Source organism: Chinchilla lanigera, unplaced genomic scaffold (genome assembly GCF_000276665.1).
Source record: "Chinchilla lanigera isolate Chin_1 unplaced genomic scaffold, ChiLan1.0 scaffold00106, whole genome shotgun sequence".
Classification (NCBI taxonomy): Eukaryota; Metazoa; Chordata; class Mammalia; order Rodentia; family Chinchillidae; genus Chinchilla; species Chinchilla lanigera.
In genome coordinates, this window is record NW_004955507.1 from 2,339,722 (window position 1) to 2,356,583 (window position 16,862).

At 35.6% G+C, this 16,862-nt stretch overlaps 1 protein-coding gene, 1 long non-coding RNA gene and 1 pseudogene across 9 annotated transcripts in view; 1 reads left to right on the forward strand and 2 right to left on the reverse strand.

Moving 5' to 3' along the window:
- The window catches only part of LOC102030220, a 20,652-nt pseudogene extending 9,175 nt beyond the window's left edge, over positions 1–11,477 (reverse strand).
- The window catches only part of Znf518a (zinc finger protein 518A), a 27,122-nt gene continuing 21,272 nt past the window's right edge, over positions 11,013–16,862 (forward strand). For 2 of the 8 annotated variants that reach the window (XM_005407567.2, XM_005407566.2), the window contains exons 1-2: positions 11,547–11,665; positions 13,889–13,969. The gene's annotated coding sequence lies outside the window, so the exon portion shown is untranslated. The other 6 variants (XM_005407568.2, XM_013506208.1, XM_013506209.1 and 3 more) reach the window with 6 other exon arrangements.
- The window catches only part of LOC102014472, an 11,093-nt gene continuing 9,135 nt past the window's right edge, over positions 14,905–16,862 (reverse strand). Inside the window, exons 2-3 of the long non-coding RNA XR_264371.2 lie at positions 15,674–15,776; positions 14,905–14,976 (exon numbers count right to left, since the gene is read on the reverse strand). This is a non-coding gene — a long non-coding RNA (uncharacterized LOC102014472). The remainder of the gene's footprint in view (positions 14,977–15,673; positions 15,777–16,862) is intronic.

Here is a 16,862-nt window from a genome sequence, read left to right on the forward strand (position 1 = left end):
AAAATACACCAGTGAACTGAGCAGTGCATGCAGTGGACTGCAGTGGCTGGTGAGCTATTCAGGTTCAGACAGCCCTGAGGAGAGGGCAATTGGACAGACTTGGAACTCAGAGCTGGAAATCAGGGTAGGCTCTATCTAGTGGTTCCCAGTGTCAAAATAAGGCAGAACTGAGTTCAAGTCAGCTGGAAGAGCTAAGTTCAAGCTGGCAGGAGGAACATTGAGTGTTGAAGACCGAACAAACTGAGTTACAAAACTCACAGACAGAAAACAGTCTGAACTTCAGTGGAATAAAAGATGTGGGTCTGCTAGGATTATCCGTTACACTGCCATAAATCTATGACCACCTCACTGGGATTAATAAACATGAAACTGGCCTCTGTCTATCCACTCTCCTTACCAGTGACAGCAGAGACATGCCCCCAAATGACATTTTCTTTTCTTCTATTTTTTCTTGATTGTTCTTGTTTTTATATGAGTGTGAACACAGTATCTAACTTTTTTTGTTGTTCTGTTCTTAATTTTATTTCTGCCTTCTCTCTTTCCCTCCTGTCTTCTTCACTAGTTTCCCAAAGTTTCCATGATCTTTCTTTGTTCCCCAGCCTTGCTTTTAATCTCTTCCTCTCCTTTTTTCCCTCTATTTTCCCCCTCACCCCTTTTAAATTTTGTCCCCTAAGGGTAAAACCTCCATATTGAGGGCATATTTCTTGTATACAATTTTTTGGTTTGTTTTAGATTTGGTTATATAACCACAAATCTATTTCATATGGTTAAGAGTGGAAAATTAATAGTTACCACAGTTTGTAATTTTTTAGGCTGTGTTTCATGCTATTATTATTACTGATTGTAGTACTTTAGCCAATGTGACAAAATTGTTCTAATCAATTGTTCTACCTGGCATACTGAGAATGCCTGAGGGTCATAAACAATACTATATGCCAGTGCCAAAGAACCAGCGGCTAGGCCAAATAGGCAGCAACCTCTCATCCCCAATATATTGAAGAGATAAGATCTTGAAACAGACTCAAAACCCAAAAACCAACTACACCAGGAAGATATCTCTGGAAAGTAGTCATTTCCTAAGAGTTCTCGATACTACCAATAAAGCTACTTGCCATAAACAATTTAGAACTGGAATTAAACTAAAAGAACAAACAAAAGAGAAAATAAGATACAGGAGCACAATCCAACCACAGACTTCCAGCTCGCCAAAGGCAAACTCAGGGAATGAGACAAAACAATTCAGAAACCACCCACCTGGGCTCTCTGAAGTGGTAAGAGCGGAAGTAACAAAACACATGAATGAAGCTCTAGAAAAAAATCAAACCAGACATAATATCTCAAGTAACTACAGAGATAGTGACCATAATGAAAGACATGCTTAGTGACTCTAGAACAGATGAAGATTTTGAAAAATAGAGGGGCTTCAGAAAATGATGGAAACCATGAATGCCAACTACAGCGAAGAAATGAAATCTATGAAACAGATTCAAACACATATCCAGGGGGTTAAAAATTCCATTGAAAGTATGTGCAGCAGAATGAGCCAATGTGACAAAATATCAGATATTGAAGAAAGAATTTTGGTTAGCAATCATGAAAAGAAAGATTTCTTAAAAATGGCAAAGGACCATGAAAAATAAATCCAACGGCAGGTAGATGATGCAAAGAATAGCATCAAATTGATCAGAGTCAATTAAAAACCAGGAGATAGCACAAATGACATAAAAAAATCTGTTCACAGAACTAATGGGAGAAAAACTCCTAAGCATGGGAAAAGAATTTGACATATAAGTGAGACATTTACTCAAGTCAAAGGGTGAAGTATTAAAAGTTCTAAAAGAAAATAAACTCCAGCCTAGATTGATGTGCACCTCAAAACTATCTTTCAAAATTATAGAGAAATAAAATATTTCCATGAAAAAGAACACTGGAAGAACCTGTAGACCACTAAACCAGCACTCCAAAATTTTCTGAGGACATTCTAGAAAGAAATAATGAAGATTATAACTCTATGAACCCCAACAGAATGAATCCACCAAGCAAGGCAAGTAATTTAATGGGGGTGGGGAGGGGAGAACAACAACAGGAAAATAACATGATGATGATAAATCAATATATCAGTTATAACCATAAATGTAAATGCTCTCAATTCACCAGTCAAAAGAAACAGACTGGCAGAATTAATCAAAAAACAAAATCCAACAATATGCTGCACACAAGAAACACATTTAATTAAAAAAGAAATTCATAGACTGAGAGTCAAAAGATAGAAAACAATACTCCATGCAACTGGAACCCAGAAAAAAGCAGATGTAGCTGTTCTATTAGCAGACAAAGTGGATTTTAACCAAGGCTGACTTAGGGAAACAGAGGTCACTACATCCTTGTAAAGAGAATAATCCAAGAGAAAGAGATAGCAATGATAAATATATATGCCCCAAATATCAGCACAAACAACTATATAAACAAATATTAATGGACATGGAAAATCAAATAAACACTAATACAGTTGTAGTAGGTAACCTCAATACCCCACTACCATGAAAAGACAAATCAATTAGACAAGAAATCACCAATGAAATAGAACTGAACAAAACTTTGAACAAATGGACTTAGTAGATGTCTACAGTGTTCAACCCCACAACATGAGAATACACATTCTGCTCTGCAGCAGCACATGGGATGTTCTCCAAAATAAACCACCAACTAGATCATAGAACATGCATAAGTAAATGCAAAGAAATTGAAATTATACCATGCATGTTATCGATCATAGTGTGATGAAATTGGAAATCAATGGAAAAGAAACAAGAAAAACTTCGTGGACACATGGAAATTAATGCCCTGCTGAACAACCAATGGGTCACAGATAAAATTAAAGAAGAAATTAGACAGTTTCTATAAATAAATGATTAATGCAAATAAAATATATAGAAACTTATGGGATACAATGGAAACAGTCTTATGAGGGAAATTTATAGTAGTGGATTCCCACATCAGAAAAACAGTAAGCTCAAACAAACAACCTAATGTTCAACCTCAAGCTACTAGAAAAAAAAAGAGCAAGTCAAGCCCAAGGTGTATATGAGGGAGAAAATTACACAGAACAAACCAGAAAATAGTGCACTGGAGACTAAGAGCACAATAAAAGGAACCAATGAATCAGAGTTGGTTCATCAAAAGATAAAATAAAATTCACAAACCCTTAACCAACTTTATCAAAAAGGAAAGAAAATACCCAAGTCGATTCATGTAGGAATGAAAAGGGTGAAATCACAACAGATCTTGCAGAAATCCATAGCATCAATACCTACTTTGAGAATATGTATTCTAATAAGGTGGAAAACATAGAAGAAACGGAAGAATTTCTAGATATATGTGAATTATCAAAGCTAAATTAAGAAGTTTAAAAATTCTAAATAGCCCAGTATCAGTCAATATAATTGATGAAGTCATTAAAAACTGACTAACAAAGAAAAGCCCAGGTCCTCACAGATTCACTGCTGAATTCTACCAGAAATTTATAAAAGACATAATGCTGCTACTTCTCAAACTATTTAATGAAATTGAAAGGGAGGCAATTCTCCAAAATTATTTCCTGGAAGCAAGTATTACCCTGATACTAAAACCAAACAAAGATCCAACCATAAAAGAGACCTACAGGCCAATCTCCTTAATGAACATAGATGCAAAATTCCTCAGTAAGGGGGCTGGGGATTTAGCTCAGCGGCACAGTGCCTGCCTGGCAAGTGCAAGGTTGCGAATTCGATTCCCGATGCTGGGGAAAAAAAACAAAACAAAACAAAACAAAAAATCCTCAGTAAGATACTGGCAAATAGAATGCAGCAAATCATCAAGAAGATTATATATCATGACAAATTAGCATTCATCCCAGGAATGCAGAGATGGTTTAACATTCACAAATCAATACATATAATACACCACACTGACAGAACTAAGAACAAAAACTATATGATCATCTCAATAGATACAAAAAGAGCATTTGACAAAGTCTATACCCATTCATGATAAAGATCATACAGAAAATCAGAATAGATGGTCTTTATCTCAATCTGATAAAAGCCATTTATGACCAATCAACAGCCAACATTATACTAAATGGACAAAAACTGAAATATTTCACTGTAAAATGAGGAACAAGACAATGATGTCCTCTTATACAATATAGTTCTTAAAACATTAGCCAGAGGAACTAGACAAGAGAAAGAAATAAAAGGTACAAGGACAGGAGAGGAAGAATCTCAATTATCATTAGTTGCAGATGGCATGATACTCTATATAGAAGATCCCCAAAACTCCACCAAGACTCCTAGATTTAATAATCAAATTCACCAGGGTAGCTGCATACAAAGTCAACACTCAAAAATCAACAGTATTCCAGCACACAAATAATAGACTCACTGAGAGAAACTAGGGAAATAACACCTTTCACAATAGCATCCGGAAACAGTGAAATGCCTAGGAATCAATCTAATGAAAGAAATGAAAGACCTTTACAGTGAAAATTACAGAATTCTCAAAAAGAACATTGAAGAGGATATCAGAAAATGGTAAAAAATTCCCTTGTTCTTAGATACTCAGAACCAATATGGTGAAGGTCGCCATACTTCCAAAATTGTTATACAGATTTAATGTAATTCACATCAAAATACCAATAGTCTATCTCACAGAATTAGAGAAGACAGTCCTAAAATTTATTTGGAACCAGAAGAGATCTAGAATAGCAAAGGCAACTCTGGGCAACAAAAGTAAGGCAGGAACCATCACACTCCCTGACTTAAAATTATATTACAAAGCTAGTGTGATAAAAACAGCATGATATTGGGGAAAAAACAGACTAGAGGGTCAATGGAACAGATTAAACATGTAGAAACAATTTCAAACACACTCAACCACCTTATCTTTGACAAAGGAGCTAAACACCTTCACTAGAAGTAAGATAACCTCTTTCATAAATGGTTCTGGAAAATCTTCCTTTCTACATCTGAAAATTAAAACTGGATCCATATCTTTCACCATGTACTAAACTAAAATGAAAATGAATCAAAGATCTAAATATTAAAGTAGAAATATTAAATCTGCTGGAAGATAGATTAGATAGAAGTTTTCAAGACATTGGTGTAGGCAAAGGCTTTATGAATGAAATCCTGATCATACAGGAAATATTACCAAGAATCCATATCTGGGATCTCATCTTATTAAAAAGCTTTGTGCAACAAATGAAACTACCAACAGAGTGAAGAGATAACCCAATGTGGGGAAAAACATTTTGTCAGCTGTTCTTCAATAAACAACTAATATCTAGACTATATAAAGAACTCAAAAAAATCAGACCAAATTTAAAGACTAAATCCAAAAATGGGCATCTGAAATGAATACATACTTTTCAGATGAAGAAGAGCAAATGGCTTACAAGTATACAAAAAATGTTAGACATCACTGATCATTCAAGAGATGCAAATTAAAACATTGCTAAGATTCCATCTCTAGAATTAAAAGCATCATACCACAGAAATATATGAAGAACACTTTTTGTTCATATATTTGAAGGAAAAATTCTAACAATTTGAAGGAAAAATTCTAACAAAACTTTTGTAAATAAGGAGAAGAGGGGTTGAAGGGAGGGAGGAGACTGGGCAAAAAAGAAGAAAGATATCTCATGTACAGGTACAAATTCCCTATGATGAATGTTATCATTATGTCTATCTAAACTGTATCAGTCAAATCAATCAATCAATCAAACAAACAATTATTGTCTTTTAAAAAAGAAATGGCTGAAAAATGTACTTCCAAAATCACTAGTTTGCATGGGTTTGAGCCCAAAAATAGGTGAAATTTTGTCTTAAATTGTTTTCAGATGGTGAAGGGACAACCTACAGAATGGGAAAAAATATTTGCCAATTCCTCATCTGACAAAGGATTAAAATCTAGAATACTGTATGCAAGGAACTAAGAAAAAACCCCAACTAATCCAGTCTTTAAAAATGGGCAAATGATCTAAATAAATGCTTCTCAAAAGAAAAGATATAAATAGCCAAAAATATGAAAAAGCCCAATATCATTAGCCATCAGGAAAATGCAAATTAAAACTATAGTGGATACCATCTTACCCCCGTTAGAATGACTTTCATAAAAAAAAATACTGTTGTGGATGTGGAGAAAAGGAAATTCTCATACACTCTTAGTAAGAATGTCAATCAGCACATACACAATGGAAAAGACTATAGAGGTTGTTCAAATAATTAAAAATAGATCTACCACATGATCCACCTATTCCACTTCTAGGGATATATTCAAAGGAAATGAAGCCAGCATACCAAAGAGATACACATATGCCCATGTTTATTGCAGTGCTATTCACAATAGCTTAAATTATGGAATCAACTCTCGGTGCCCATCAATAAAGAAAGCATGATATGAATATTATTCAGCCATAAGGAAAACTGAAGTTCTGTCATTTGAAGCAAAATGGATGGAATTGGAAGACATTATGTTATAGTGAGAAATAACTATATTTTGCCCTCATTGTACCCATGATTTTAAGTAAGTATAAAGTCTTACAGTGACAGTGATTTTCTCTGAACACTTAAAAGATTTGACATTGTTCTATAACATCTATGACAGTTTTGAAAAACGTGTTTTTAGTCTGTATTTAGTCTATTTTTCATTCAATCTGGTTTTCTTTTCCTCACTGGAAACTTTAAACGAACAATTTTTCCTTCACTTTTGATATTTCACTGTGGTATGCCTAGTTATGTTTTTATTTATCCTACTCAGTGCCTGTAGCACGTTTTCTTTTCTTTCTTTCTTTCTTTCTTTCTTTCTTTCTTTCTTTCTTTCTTTCTTTCTTTCTTTCTTTCTCTTTTTTTTGGGGGGGCTTTTGGTTTTTTTCCGGTACTGGGAATGGAGCTCATGACCTTGTGCTTGCCAGGCAGGCACTGTGCCACTGAGCTAAATTCCCAGCCCCTGTAGCACATTTTCAAATGGAGGATTCTTGAATTTCTTCAATTCAGAAAAATGTTCAGCGTTTATCTCCTCAAATACTTTCTGCAATTAACACACTAGCATACTTCTGGTACTTCTGGTACTCCTCTAATAAATATATTCTAGAAACATTCAATCTTTTCTCCATGTTACCAACTGCCATTTAATGTGTTTTGATGTATTTACCAATCCCTACAACATTTCATGGAAATGCCTCAAGGCTATCTTCACTTTCATTCTCTTTTCTGTTGTAGCCCTTATAGGCTTTATTCAATTGATTAGCTTATATGCTACGTTTTTTTTGCAAGATTTCTAATGACTATTTTTAAATATCAATCTTTTAATTTTTGCCTACTTCTTTTTTTGTTGTCTTTTTAAAAACAGGGTCTTGCTGTGTAGTTCAGGCTGGCTTTGAACTCACTATGCAGCCCAGGCTAGCCTTGAACTCCCTGTGATCCTCCAGCCTCAGTCTCCCTGTAATCCTAGCTGGGATTGCAGGCATGTGCCACCATGTCTGGCTTGAATTCTTCTCTTTCTCCTCTTTCTCCTTCTCCTCCTCCTCCTCCTTCTCCTCCTCCTTTTCCTCCTCCTCCTCCTTCTTCTTCTCCTCCTTCTCCTCCTCCACCTTTCTCCTCCTTCCTCTTCTTCCCCTTCTCCTCCTCCTTCTCTTCCTCCACCTTTCTCCTCCTTCCTCTTCTTCCCCTTCTCCTCCTCCTCCTCTTCCTCCTCCTCCTCCTTCTTCTCCTTCTTTTTCTTTTTTAACACCATTCCTTCATATACTTTTGTGAAGCACTTCATTTTCTTCTGGAGTGAATTTATGTTCTAGAATTTCATTGTATTGGCTACTTTCATGGCATTAGATTATGTTATGGGATTTGGAATTTAATTTACAGCTTCTGTTTGAGTGGGAAGCTGACCTTTTGTTGGTTTCTCCTGCACTCACTCTCACTCTTGCTCTCTGCTTACTCATGCACATCTAGTTACCTTGAAGTTGTCTCTCTCAGCCTACCCTAGTTCCACAGGGTATAGTAGTTCTGAATATTAGACTTTTCAGGCCTTCTGTTCTCATGTAAATTGAGGCCGTCCCAACTCTCCAGAGAGCCAGTGAATGATTTTGCTTTGTACCTAGGTCTTCTTTTAAAATCATTCTGAGATTGTTTTTGTACTTTTTCCTGATTTACTTTTATTTTCTCACTGCTATGTGTTGCTCTTTCTTATTTTGTGCCCTAATTTTAGGGAAACACTATCTATTTGACTGAGAGTGTTAGGTAATTTTTAGAAAATTCCCTTTTCTGAAAATGTATTGACTCTACTTTCATATTAAATTTCCTTTAGAATTTCTGGGTCAAACTCCATTGCTGTCTAGCAATTTATTTCGTGGTTGAGAAATCTGATTCCATTTTTATTCATAATCTTTTGCATGTGACTTGGTATTTTTTCCCTCTCTCTAAGATTTTAGACTTTTAATATCCTGATGTTCTAAATTTTACAATGTGTGGTCATTTTGGAGTCATTCAGTTCAGAATTAAAATTCATAATTCATGTTCTTCAGTTCTTGAACATTTCATTGCATTAACTTAGCAATTTCCTCTCATTTTATGGAGCTCCTATTAATTGGATGTTAGATTTTTAATTTTGTGTTGCTTTCTTTTAGCTATTGTGTATACCACTCCTATGATAGTAAGTATACAAATATCTCTTCACAACCTTTTAGATTTATGCCCAGAAGTGAAATTGCTGGATCACATGGTAGAGTTTTCTATAGTTTTTATCTACTTACTTTCAGGCTGTTCATGTCTTTATATACAAAGTGAATCTTTTATGGACAGCATACAGTTTTCTTTTTTAATCCATTCTCCCAATTTGTCTTTGATTGGAGAGTTTAATTCATTTATATTTAAAGTAATTATTGATAAGGACAAATTCCCTTATGCAGTTTTACTATTTGCTTTTCATGTGCTCTGTAGCTTTTCTGACCCTTATTTCCTACATTATTCTCTTCTGGTTCAGTTGATATTTTTTGTAGTGAAATATGTTAAGTCCTTCCTTATTTTCATTATTGTATATCCTCTAATTGTTTTATTTGTGGTTACTATGGGGATCACAGTGAGCATCTTAGAGTTATAGCACTAATTATTAATGTAATTCTTAAATTAATAAGTTAGTTCATTTATACCAGTTTAATCTCAATAACTTACAAAGTCTGTTCTTTTAATTATTGATATCACAAAATTGCATGCATACACTGTACATCAAAAACCAAACTAGTGACTAGTTTTTATTTTTATTTATTTATTTTTTATTCATTTAGGAAACATTTAATGAACATTTACCATATATCAGTCACCTAAATAATAAAAATGCAAACATTATTTCTTTTTTATTTTAAAGAGAAAAAACAATAACAACAGCAAAGACAGAAAAAAACACAAAAACAATAAAAATGATGCAGAAGTTCAAAACAAGGCGATAAGAATTAACAGTGGCTGTAATATTACATATTGCTATCTTCAACGAAATTGCTCAGATTACCAGATGTAAAAATGCAAGACTGATCAAACAATTAAAGAGAATAAAGAGTAATAAAAATTATAAATGATAGAAAACTTCACCAAACAAGATAGATTTGTAATCAGATGGAAACTTTGTCATTACCTCCACCATCACTATAAGTACCACCATTTTCATTACACTGCAGCTGCAATGAAGTTGGCTACATCCTTGAATTTATAGTGTTAATTATTCTTCGCATAACTATGAAAAGCTCAGAGTTAAATACCCTCAACAGTAAATAGCAGTTAGAACTTGAGAGCACTAATGTAGATTCCTTATCCCCACTATCCTTCTTAAACACAATATATTCCACAATCCTTTCTTAAATTTATTATTCAGCTTTCCTTTGCACGTTTTCTTTACCTCTTTTAATCATCTTGTTTCCTTTCTTTGTCTTTTCTCACCTCAATGAAAAGAAGAGCAAAACAATGGTTAAGGGTTGTGTGATAAGGATGCAGAAAGAGGAAGGGGGACTAGATAAGGCAGATTTGAGTAATAGATCATTTAACACACACACACAAACTTACATACACACTCTAGTTCTTGTAAATCATAAATACAAGTTTTAGCTGGGCATGCTGGCACACACCTATAATTCCAGCACTCGGGAGGCTGAGGCAGGAGGTTCCTTGTGAGTTCGAGGCCAACCTGGGCTACAAAGTGAGCTCAAGGCCTGCCTGAACTGCATAGCGAGACCCTATCTCAAAAAAGACAAAACAAATAAATACAGGCTTGCAAGTTTTTGTAGGTGAATATATAGAAGTAAAAATAAAGTTATAAAATTAATATTGCAGAGGACAGGTGTGTAGTTTCTTAAGATGAAATAGAAAACAAACTCTGCCCATGTTCCCAACTAGCATCTCTTTTTTTGCTATTAAAAAAAAAATCTGTTGTCTCTTTTTCGCCTGCGATGTGAGTGCCTGTATCAGACTTTCTTTCGTGGAAAGACCTGGCAAGAAAGCGATGATGTACAATACAGAAAAAAACCCATTTTGTAAACATTTTTTTCTCATTCTATAATGTAGTCCCTTTTGGTGTTTAGGAAAGATTTCCTGTTGAGTATTATGCAGGAGAATGGCTAACGTGGATTTCTGCACATTTGCTTTACCAGACGGCACTGTGTACATTAAGGGTTTTTTTACTGAAGGATAAAGAAAATGTGTACGATTACCTGCTGACATTTTCAAAACCATACTCTAAGAAAATAAAAAATATTTATCATATACATTTTAGGTTTTTTTTGTAAAATTATAAACACATGATACTTTTAAAAATATGAAACATAAGAACATAAGAAAAATTTCGTCTTAGTTTCGCTTTTAATATTTTGGTATATCTTTCCACCCTAAATTTATTTTTTATTTTTTTACGTTGCTGCCATGTCCTCACATTCTTTTAAAAAGCAAAATAATTTTTGTAGAAGTTAAGATCAATAATAGATAAATTTCAAAAATCCTTTCAATAGGAGCCATGTAGAAACTCTCCAGCCCTATAGAATCATGTGGCAGAAGGATTCCTTTGATAGGAATGAGAGCCTGTTACTGTAAAGAGAACTTTGTCCAATTATTAAATAAGTACACATCTGGAGTTCAGCATGTCTCCGAGAATTTGGGTGGTAGCTTCCTTTGTTGACCAAGGCTTCAATGACTGTTAAAACATGCATGTCAGAAACCAGTAGTGGGGAGATACCATTTGCTAACCCGGAACTGATTAAAACTTCGGGGTTGGGGCTATTCCTAGTTACTAAGGGGTTGCCAAGCCACACAGTTCCTGCTACTGTGTTTACTGTGGAGAGTATAGAGTGAACGTTTGTCTGTCCTTTCATTGCCACTAGGATCTCTGCAGCTGCTGTTGGTGAGCAAAGGGGACGTCAACAGATAGGGAAGCGCGCTAATTGGAGAAGTTAGCAGTAAGTCCATGGCCTACTCTCCACAGGCTACGCGCGGACCCCGCCGGCTTCCGTTCTCTTCCGCTCCCTTCAGGTGCAGTGCAAATTCCTCCGCCACAGTGTGCACTCCCGGTAGTGCTCCGATCGGCTTTCCGTAATACCCGGATGGAGGGGTAATGGCCGCCATGAGGGACTCTCAGGCAAAGGGGATCCTGACAGGTATTTCCCGATAGCGGGACCATTCACATAGTTTAGGATGTCGGGGCCTCTAGAGGACCAGCCCGGGGGTCGGGTTTGTGGGTAATCAGGGTCCCCCGAAGAGGTCTAAGATCCGCCTCTTGCGATAGGAAGCTCCTGTTAAATAGTCCCGGCCATTCAGCGCTTCCGCCTAACTTGCCGCAAAGTTTTTCTAGAGAAGTCGGTTGTTTTACCCAGCGCTTTTGTTGGCACTAGAGTTGGCCGTTCGATTCTTACCTTGGGCTTGTTTTAAATTTGGGCCTTTTGAACTTTCCACGCCCACACCCTAGCAGCTGGGTGAGAGCGCAACAACAGTGTGCATCCGCGCATCCGAGGGGCAGCGGAACCCGGGAGGAAGGGGCGGATAGGGCGCGGTGTTTGGGGTGAAGTGGGGCGCGCGGCGCTCGAAGCACCATTCTGCAGGTTCCGCGGCTGCTGCAGGCAGAATGGGCCCTTCTCACGCCGCACCCCTCGAGCTGTAGGTTAGCTGGCCCGCCTCGACGGCAACTCTATTGCGGGTTCAGTCTATGGTCCTTGGGGGCTTTTTCTTTCAGCTATGCCCAGCACCCTGGCGTGCACACCCTCCCTGTCCTCTAGAGTTGGGCAAAGGTGCTTTTCCCTGCAGACCCCAACCACACCCAGTGACAGATGAATTTCTTTGTAACTGACTTCTTCACTTGTAGGGTCCATTTTGAATCTGTTCTTAACATGGTGTCCTCTTTGTCAAGTAGATAGTCCCTGGATAGATAGCTTTGATAGTTGAAAGTATATGAGGTGAATGTATAGGAGGTAAAATGTTTTTAACTCTTATGTAGACCAATGAAAAAGATGTAGCTTAAAGTTGAGAAAACAAAAGTTAAGGTACAGTTTTCTTAGGTTTAAATTTGGGGCATTTAGTGCTTTCGAGGCATTTTAGTGGAAACAGGGTTGAGTGTGCTATTAAAAAAGTCTAGAAAGCGTAATAAGTTAGTGTTTAAAGAATTCTTAATAATGTTGAACGTTATATGATTGTTGCAGTGATGAACTGTGAGGACACTAAACTATATCAAGCTAGGAACTTCATTAATTGGAGAATCTGTGTAGGTTAGGTGCAGTTTACTGATATTATTGACTTGCTTTTTTCTGTAGCCCATTGTCAGATGAGTGTAGTTTAAGGTTCATATCAAGTTAAGTGGGTAGAAACCATTTCAACTGACTCACTGAAATTTGTTTCAGAGTCTTAACTGCAGACCTATAGAAATTTATTCATAATTTTTCAGCAAGTCTGTGTTTTTCCGGAATTTATAAAGACATGGGATTGTATTGACATGTTTGGGGTGTTAGCATTTCACAGGGAAGGCAAATGTAAATCATAATGGTTTTCACTAAAGTTATGTTTAGCAATTTGAAACATTTCATATCTGGTTTTATGAAAGGATAAAGGACAGCAACCTCAGTGAATACCTACTGCGTGCGTTGATAATATATGAACATTTAAATGCTTGATATTTTTTACCTGTTGTCATACTTCACATTCTGTACTGTATTGTCATTGCAGAGTTTATTTTGAAATATTACAAAGAGAGCGTTTTAGCCTCAGTCTGTAGTTGGACTTCAAAATATAACTTGAAATGCCTTTTTAGTGCATTTTCTGTCTGTAGCTGTTTGAAATTGTTGTCAATGCATTGTATCATTTAATATATATATATATTAATGATACAAAACTTGCGTTTTGCCCAGGTTCCTTCCAGTTACTCTACTAAAAGTAGACAAAGCACTATATGCAAAAGAAAAGGGTTTTTATATTCTTGAAATTTTTGTTATCTGAGGTATGTATAGGCTGTGAAGGGGATATTGGTTCACATGGTGAGCAGTTTTCATAGGATGTTAGAGTCTAGAATTGAGAATTATTAAGAGTTAGCATTGTGGTGGTAGGATAGTGGGGTAAGAGTCAGATCCATATACTAGTACTAATTTTGTGATTAGAGCAAGACTTCTTTTCTCTATTTTGTGTTAAAAGAAAATGTTGAGTTAGATTGATTCTAAACTTTATGATCTTTTATTACTGAATATTAGTGATATGTTGTATGCTTAAGTGCAGAGAAATGTTTTTTAAAATTTCTTTATACAACTAAGTTAAATATCAATTATAATTGGATCAAGAGTTCAAAAACATTTTACTGACAGGTTTTAGTGAAAGTTTGAAATTTTGGTTTTCATTTCCAGATATCATCTGTTTTGATCACTGTTCCTGATTGTGACATTGTCCAACCATTAAATTGTGCCTTTTATTCCTTGAAGAAAGAGGTATGGTCATGATTGAAGAACTGAAATAATATAGTACATTAAGTAGTAAGTTCATATGTTTTAATATTGGATTAAATAAACTAAAATAGTTGCATATACATGTGTTTTCATAAGTTACAAATTTTATTTTGGCCAAGTTAAAATGCATATATGTGGATTTTCATTTTACTGTCTGCAAAAAAAGGTAATTTTTTATTTCATAGCCTACTCTAACATCTAAAGATGATTTTATCAATGTTATTCTCTTAAATATAAAGGAAGCATTTAAGGCTTCTGAATAATGGACACAGGAGATAAATAAGATAGAAACATATTTCAGAGCTATATAGAAGATTCGGAACAGTGACTGTTTTGGTCTAAGAAGTAAGTGCTTTGTCTAAAGAAAAATTAATATATATTTATATTGTGATTGGTAGTATCTACATTATGAGCCAGAAAAGAGATTAGGGAATCACTACTGAGTTAGGACTGTTTGCTAGAAACAATCTTTTGGATATTGTGTTGACAAAAAGAAAGGCAAAAAATCTGCCAACAAATCCATGGTATCATAAGGAAAACCAAGGAAGTACACTGGTTTATTTACTGTTGACACACAAATGTCCCTTAATGTTTATGTTAGCTAATGAGCTGGGATCTTTGGAATTCCAAAATTCTTGGATACCTTAGTATCTCTGTCACTAAATGCAATTAAGTGTACACATTAGTATAACCCTGTATTAGCAGTTATGTAGGTAAGTGCTGAAGTAGCTGAAGTAAACTATACCACCTTCCACCTGATGATCTTCCCTGAACATTACCAGTAGGTGGCTTTCTTTTCAGGGCCACTTTTTATTAAAAATATGCATTTTTTTCTTTTGTCAGAAATTAATGTCTCACAACTGTATTGAATAGAGAACAACAAAGCTGAGTTAATCAGGTTATCATTTATGTTACTTACTTGAATAACTTCTGTCTATATAACATGTGTTTGACCTCTTGCCAGGAGATTAACGTGGGTACTGTTGTTCCTGAATAGAGAAAGTAACACTTGGCATTATGAGTGTTTTATACCATGTTTAATTTAAACAGTTCAGAAAAAGTAACAAAATGAAGAGTGGAAGCTTCAGACAGTGTGAAGTAGTAAGAAACTGCCATGTGATGACTTAACAAATGATTTGGATTTTTCCATCTTGAAAATTTCGTGAACAAAGTTTGACTACAAATTTGATGTTATGATTGGTCTGGTCGTATAAATAAGTGTCAGAATATAAGAATCAAATTGTGTTAGCTGAAGCTTAGAATGGAGTGTACTTTTAAGGGGTCTCATTTCAAGACTTACTAATAACTAAAAGCAAATGTTGGCTTAAAGTTAAATAATTTTGAAGTATAAGATCATCATCAAAATGTTCCAGTGGGAAGGGGAAAAAGAGAGGGGGTAGGAGGGAAGGGAAGGAAGAGAAAATTTAAAAAAGGGAGAAAAGAAGGAAAAAATGGAAACAAAGATTTTGTAAATAAGGTAAAGAAGAGGGGGTGAAGGGAGGGTAAGGGAATGGGAAAAGAATCAAGTTATATCATGTACAGGTACAAATTCCCTATGATGAATGCAATCATTATGTATACCTAAAATGTACAAATAAAAATCACTTTCTTTGGAAAAAATAAAACAAGATTATCATCAATTTCTATTCACAATCGGGGTAGGTGGCTGATAGAAGACATACATACTATTTTCATCAGCTTAGTATCTTGCATTTCGAGAGGCTACTTCCTCTAGTCAGAAGAGTTGGTGGGCTGTCAGTATTGTAGTAACTCAGGTCTGGTCATCCCTCTGGAACAGTAATTACCTGTTACTCAAGCACAGATAGTCCAAATCCTTTGAAATTGACCTATGAGTGATATCAGAAAGATGCTTCCTTTTCTTTGAAGTGGTTAGTCTGGGAGGGAGCAAGTGACATTGTTTCCCACATATATGAGAATACCATCTTTAGAGGGAGAAAGTGAAGCCAAATAGAGAGGAAAGAAATGATGAGAGAGTGATGGTTTCAGTCTCAAGGACCATGGGATGTTACGCTTACAGTTTTCTTTTGATTCTGTGAACTACCTTCTTGTCCTCTGTAGTCCCTTGGCCTAAAATTCTGTGTTTAAATTAGTTTGAATTGGATTGCATCAGAAAGTGTTTGGATGATTATATGGCCCTTATGAATTTAAGATGTAGTGCTTTAAGGTAATTGTTCACATCCTTCTATAGTTTCTTCCTATCCTCTACCTTATAAAGAATACTTTTCATTTATTAATCATTCATACATGTATTCAGTCCTTTCTTTATTCAATCTACAAATACTGTGGAATATCATCTATATATAAGTATGTGCAGCTGCCTGAATAGTCAAGGATTATTGTATTAGGCTAAGTTGATATAGAGTTTATTTAATGTAGCATACTTTTGTACATTTAGTTTACATAAATTAACAAACATGTTGAGAATGTTTTGATTCGCATTTTAGTAATAAGTAAGACAAAGAAGCATTCTTTAATCTCCGTTACCCTTCAGAGTGCTTATAGTTCCATAGGCCATATGTAAATGAATGAGTGTGGCTGTGTTCCAGTGAAATTTAATTTATAAAAAGAGGTGACACGGGGCTGGGGATTTAGCTCAGCGGCACAGCGCCTGCCTGGCAAGCACAAGGTCATGAGTTCAATTCCTGGTACCGGGAAAAAAACCAAAAAAAAAAAAGAGGTGACAGGCCAGATTTGGCCCACTGGTATAAGTTAGCCAGACTCTATAGTAGACTTAATCAGGCATTTCATTACATGAACTCTCATAGTCACATATATCCACCTGCTAGCATCTTTATCCTCTTTTCTAGTTATTGTAGATGAATTTTCTGTGTTCCTGCCTAAGTTCAACTCCAAT